Source organism: Amia ocellicauda, chromosome 2 (genome assembly GCF_036373705.1).
Source record: "Amia ocellicauda isolate fAmiCal2 chromosome 2, fAmiCal2.hap1, whole genome shotgun sequence".
Taxonomy (NCBI): Eukaryota; Metazoa; Chordata; class Actinopteri; order Amiiformes; family Amiidae; genus Amia; species Amia ocellicauda.
The window spans coordinates 1,282,284-1,287,797 of NC_089851.1; the positions used below are offsets into that span (position 1 = coordinate 1,282,284).

General features: G+C 42.7%; 1 long non-coding RNA gene across 2 annotated transcripts; it reads left to right on the forward strand.

Moving 5' to 3' along the window:
* The first annotated feature begins 2,137 nt into the window (after positions 1–2,137).
* Positions 2,138–5,308, forward strand: LOC136761198 (uncharacterized). Of its 2 annotated transcripts, none has more exons than XR_010820333.1 (2): positions 2,138–2,299; positions 3,272–5,308. It is a non-coding gene; the product is annotated as an uncharacterized LOC136761198 (long non-coding RNA). The 2 variants fall into 2 exon arrangements; XR_010820331.1 differs by having other exon boundaries at positions 3,285–5,308.
* Positions 5,309–5,514: the final 206 nt, after the last annotated feature.

The window sequence follows — 5,514 nt, forward strand, 5'->3', positions numbered from 1 at the left end:
TTGTGTTTTGTTTCATCTCCATCCCTTTTGTATGTGCTATACAACATTTTCTTTCTCTTGGTATTTTTTTGCATACTTCTATTAAACCATTTTGTATCATTGTTTTGCTTAGTGTGGGGAGAAGGGAAAGGGGGCAACTGTATGGAGCTGCAGAAATACATGTAGATGTGACTAAACATTATTATTATTGTTGTTTTTGTTAGACCCTTTCCTCTTCAAAACAAAAAATAGTATTCTGAGCAAGGATACAGAGTGGCATATTGAAGTTTTTATAAAACAGCCTGAAGAGACTGTATTATGTTTTATATTAATTATAGTATGCAGACCGAGCAAAGTAGATGTAGTAAGCTAGCAACAGCCACTAAGGCAGTTGTTCAGGGCATACCCTCTAGTCATTCCTGTCAATAATAAAAGGATCAAAGAGGAGAAAGAGAGAGAGCACAGAGCTGTTTGTTAAGAATTTGTTTGTGGACTTAATTGCTTTCCCAGATTGGCAGGAACTGTTTTGTTAATGATTGATTGACAGTTGTTAATGATGACCGTGGAATCGGACCTTTTGCAGTACATCAAAGGAAGCCATTTGGTTTCTGCATCCCACACCTCCCCCAGGAAGACAACCACAAACATTCAGAAACCTGAACTCTGGTCAGGTGGAGAGCTTCCATGTCAAGGGCCTTACAAGGGCATGTTAAATAAATACATTTATCCTCAGTAGATAGTAGGGTTCTATGGGGGAGGCCTAATTTTTTATGACGTGTGACGTCACCTTATTAATATTGCTACGTCATATCCGTAAAAAAGTGTACACCCATTTCACCCTGAATCACAAGGCCCCCATAGCCCCTCTATCCCCCCTCCCTCGCCCCACACTGATTAGGTCTGTAGGTATTTGTTCTTGCTGGAGAGTGTGAATAGGGCCAGAGTTCAGAGCCTGCTGTAGTGTTGAGTGGCTTCTGCCCCCCATCTCCCCACTGGTTATGTGTGTAGTTCTTTGATCTTGTTTATCAACTGTACAGGGTGAATGGGTCAGATCCCCCTGTAGTGGTGGGGGGGTTCTGTGGGGCACCCAATCTCTTAATTAGTGAGTCTGCAGACAAACCGTCTGTTGTTTGTTTGTTTTTTAAATATACATGTAATGGTTTAGGAAATCAGATTTCCTTTATAAGATCAACAATGTCTATTGTCTGTGATGTAACTCAGGCCCGACCAATAAAAGTTTCAGACCCCCCTCCTCATAGTGTGATTACCCTAGCCATGCTGTCTCTCTCAATCTCTGGAAACATGTGTGGATAGGTTGTTTGCTTAATAATAGGAATAAGTTTAATTAAAAATAAAATAAGAAAGCATGTGTTAAGTCTGTATGGGGTCATTGTTTTTGTAAAAAACCCATCTGCTATGTTTAAAGCTCGTCAGAGTTAAACTTAAGATGTTGCTATATTTTATTTATTTCATAATGTGTTCATACATTTTTACTTAAATACATTCTAGTAACTGTCTTTAAGTAAGTGTCACGGTTCCCCAGTACTCACCCTCTCTCTCCACTAGAGGCCGCTATCACCCCGTCTTTCCCTCTCCCTTCTCCCAGCAACTGCCAATCAGTCAATTAACATTCCGGTCTCCCGTGTGCACTTGTTCACTCTCCCTATGTTCCTATGCGTCCTGCACCTTCCCACCTGGTTTCCTGGGCCCTATATAATCCCCTCACTTCGGGCTAAGTTTTGTCAGTAGTCACTGCAATCCTGAGCCTTCTTCCCGTGTCTCTTTCGCAGAGCCCTGTATCAAATCTGTATTTGCCGCGGAGCGATTTTATTTTATTTTACTGTGTTCATTTGTACCGTGGCGGCTCAAAGTCTGGCCCAGAACAAAGACTCGCAGCCCCCGGTGTCCGCTCATGGGTATAAGTATGAGGGCAAGGGGCTTCCGCTTGGCAGCCTCATAATCCGCTTTCAATTGAGGTGAAGACCGCGGTTTACTGAAGATCTACGATGGCAGGAAACGGCATCCGCGATTTCGATTTAAACGAGTTTCTCGGTAAGTTCAGATTCATCGCATTGTCGCAGCACGAATTGTTTGCGTGTTTTGTAAATATCTGTTTTAAGCTCTGTGGCCTTATTTTACAGACCGTCAACAGGAGTTCATTCCCAACGCCGAGGGGATGACGTGGAGCAGCTGTGACTGACGCACGTCCGCTTTTTGCTGTGTGTTGAAGACGTATGTTAATGAAGGTCTCATTACCCGGACGCTACCGAAAGGATGGTGGATGAAGCGCTCGCTGCTAGACGGGCGGTCTGCCAGCCGGGTAAGCACTAAATCGCAGGTTTTTTGTATTGCGGGTCTGTAAGATGTATGAGTTCAGTTTTGTTAATTTTAAAACCTTTTCCTTTTTGACAGTTTTAAGAAACGTGGTCCGAGACCACGAAAGGCCCTCCACATCGTTTTACCTTCAGGAACAGGAGCCTGAAAGAGCAGCAGCCTGGGGAGCCGCTAGCTGTGAGGATGTATCTGTAGCCCGTAAACTAGGTTAAAGCTTCTTATAAAGCGGCTTGGCTTAATGTTTAACTTGTCTTATACCTTCACAGCCGCGCAAAAAGCTAGTCCGGTCGAAAAACATAAGAAAATATTATTCTGTGAGGTCTTTCAAACTTTAATGTTTTAAAGCGCTTTGTCTGGTGGGTAATGTCGGGGCTGTGAGACCGTTTCGTGTGAAGCAGCGGTTCCTGGGAAACGTGTTTAGAAATGGCCGATTGCCCGCCCGTCTGGTTGTGAAGTTAAGCTTGGGTTGACAGAAAGGGTTTAGTAAGTAGTTTGGTTTGTCTACAGCGATTATACTTCTGCTTAAAATGTCTAGAGGCTTTAAAGTTTGTTATAAAGGCTTGATTGTGTTCATTTTATTGACTATTTAAAAATATTGTGAAAACGTTCATGAAGCTGGAAGCCCTGGGATCAGGCAGTGTTTACACTTGGAAGGTTAGTTTAAAAGCGAAATGTAGGTATTTTTGTATTTTAGGCGTTTTATTAAGTTTTTAAAGAACAGTTTGACTTATTTACAGCATATGCTCTTTTATATTATAATGTTTTAGATAGCTGTATTTTATTAAGTTCTTCTAAATATATTGTACATAAATAAGTGTGTAGGGATAGTTCCTAAGGCTATTTTCAAATGTCTAAAAAGCAAAAGGGTTTGACTGCTATGCTCTGGTTGCTTTAAGTTCTTTAACCTTAAGGCTTAACGACTTTTTTTGTCGTGTCCCCCCCCCCCCCCCCCCCTGAGACTCTTCGAATAGTAATTCGGTGGATGAGCTTTTCCAGATGATTCTTCTAAGTGGGAACGCATGTCTTCACTGACGAGACCGCCGAGATGAACCCCCTCGCTGGTCCTGGAGACCCCCTGGCACCAGCTTGGACCACCACTAGCCGGAGCTGATTCACCCCTCCATGCCGGGCTGGTTTCACAGTCGTGAGTCTACGTTCGACCCCTTCAGCCGTCGGGCAGTATGCAGTGATCGGCCGGGATTTACTGGATCGACCACCCTTTGAAGCCGAGCCAGTAGAACAGCCCCCGGAGCTAATCCCAGAAGTTCCGTGTAAATTGCTAAATGCTGTTTTAAAAAAAAAAAAAAAAAAAAAAATCAGACTTGTGGTAGCGGGGAGCCACCAGGGGGTGTACTATGGAGTAGACGTGTTATGCAGTAGTTCCTGAATTTTTCATTAAAGCTTTAGCAATCCTTCATTATCCTTCCTTTTAAATAAGTAGGTTTTTTTTGTTTGTTTTAATCAGTATGACTTTTTAATCTTCTATTTAATTTGTTATTTTTGCTGCTATTGGTAATTATCACTTTGCAATGCCACCAAAACCGTCAGGCAAACAAATTATGGCATCGGATCCGACTACACCTGCTTCTGGGCTGACCGCCGAAGTAAGGGAGAGCAGAGGGGAGCCCGGCTGCAGCTCCATTATGCTTGATGATTTCCGCAGGATCGTCAAGGGAGTTGTTCGGCACAAGATTGCTATGCTTTGTTCCGAAATTTAATCGATAATTGCTCCCATTAAAGCCGCGGTGTCCGAGTGTTCTGATAAAGTTCGGGAGATGGAGGGCTCTATGAACACATTTGACAGCCACCTTACTGGCCTTGAATCGGTCTGCAATCTGCTTGGTGCGGAAAATGACAAGCTCCATGGCAAAATAGATGACCTGGAGAACTAGAGCAGGAGAAATAATCTACGCGTCGTGGGAATTCCGGAGGGGATTCGCATCTCATTTAAGGGAAAGGACATCATCTTCGATACTCCAGAGGCAGCAAGGAACTTTTATTCAAAAGAGATACTCCCTGAACTGAATGGCACCGACTAATTGCAGTTACATAAATTAATTACTGGCTTATTAGCAGACTATTGCATTTTTTTTTTTTTTTTTTTTTGTTAAAACCATTGCTGGTGTGGTCTGGCTATGTGCACCATACTGCGGTGTTTGTCCACCCTGATATGCAAAAACCTTTGGGCTGTACTGTTCCCAGTGACTCCGGCACTACATTCACTGGAATGCATTGCGTTAGCGCGTCTAGTCAAACTGGTGCGTTCATTTGTGCGTTTACTGGGAGGGGAGGAGGAATAAAGGCTTTGTTTGTTTTCACTACATTATAATAGCGTTTATTTTTTTGTTTTATTTTTGCATACATGGTCTGAAGGACTTGCCATCTTCCGTTGTCTCTTGTCTGTCTGTCTCTCTCTCTCTCTCTGTGATTGTGGATGAGAGGAGAGGAAGGGGGAAATGGGTTTGCACTGACTGGGGTACACTGCAGACTGAGCACTGCTGAAAAGGTTTCTTCTACTATTATATACTGTGCTGATGCTGTATGTCTGTCTTTTTAATTTTGTCTTATTTGTTTTTATTTCTTATGTTTTTTTTCTTTTCAGTGCGTTACATTTATTATAGCAACCTATGTTAAAAAGTTGCTTACATTTTAAGGTAAGGGTTGGTACAGCAGAGTAGACATGGTGTTGAGGTGTAAACCTCAGTTTACCTCTCTCTCCTGTTGTATAGTTTTCACATTGGTCAAGGGGAGGGGGTTATGTATGTGGGAGAGGGTGGATTAGAGATGCTAATATAGTTGGTGGGGCGTACTGGACCCCTCTCATTTCAGCACCTGATGTGTGATTGTGTTACAATTTGTTGTCTCTTATGCTGGTAGGGGTGGGTGAAGCGAGCTAGATGTCTGGACTTACTTCGCAGAAAGCACATTTATACAGGAGAGCCATCTTAGACAATCTGACGTACACCGATTTGCCAATAAATATTATGTTGTAGCATCTGCATGTGCTGACTCTAAGTAAAGGCTCTGTGATAATAGTGAGACGCAACCTGCAGGTAACGGTGTTGGAATCTCATGGAGCACAAGATGGCAGAGTGTCGTATGTGAAGACTGTTGTCTAGGGCAAAAAAAGTTTTTGTCAATCTATGCCCCTACAATATTTTACCCTGAATTCTTTAATTCTGTCACCAAATTATTGCTAGA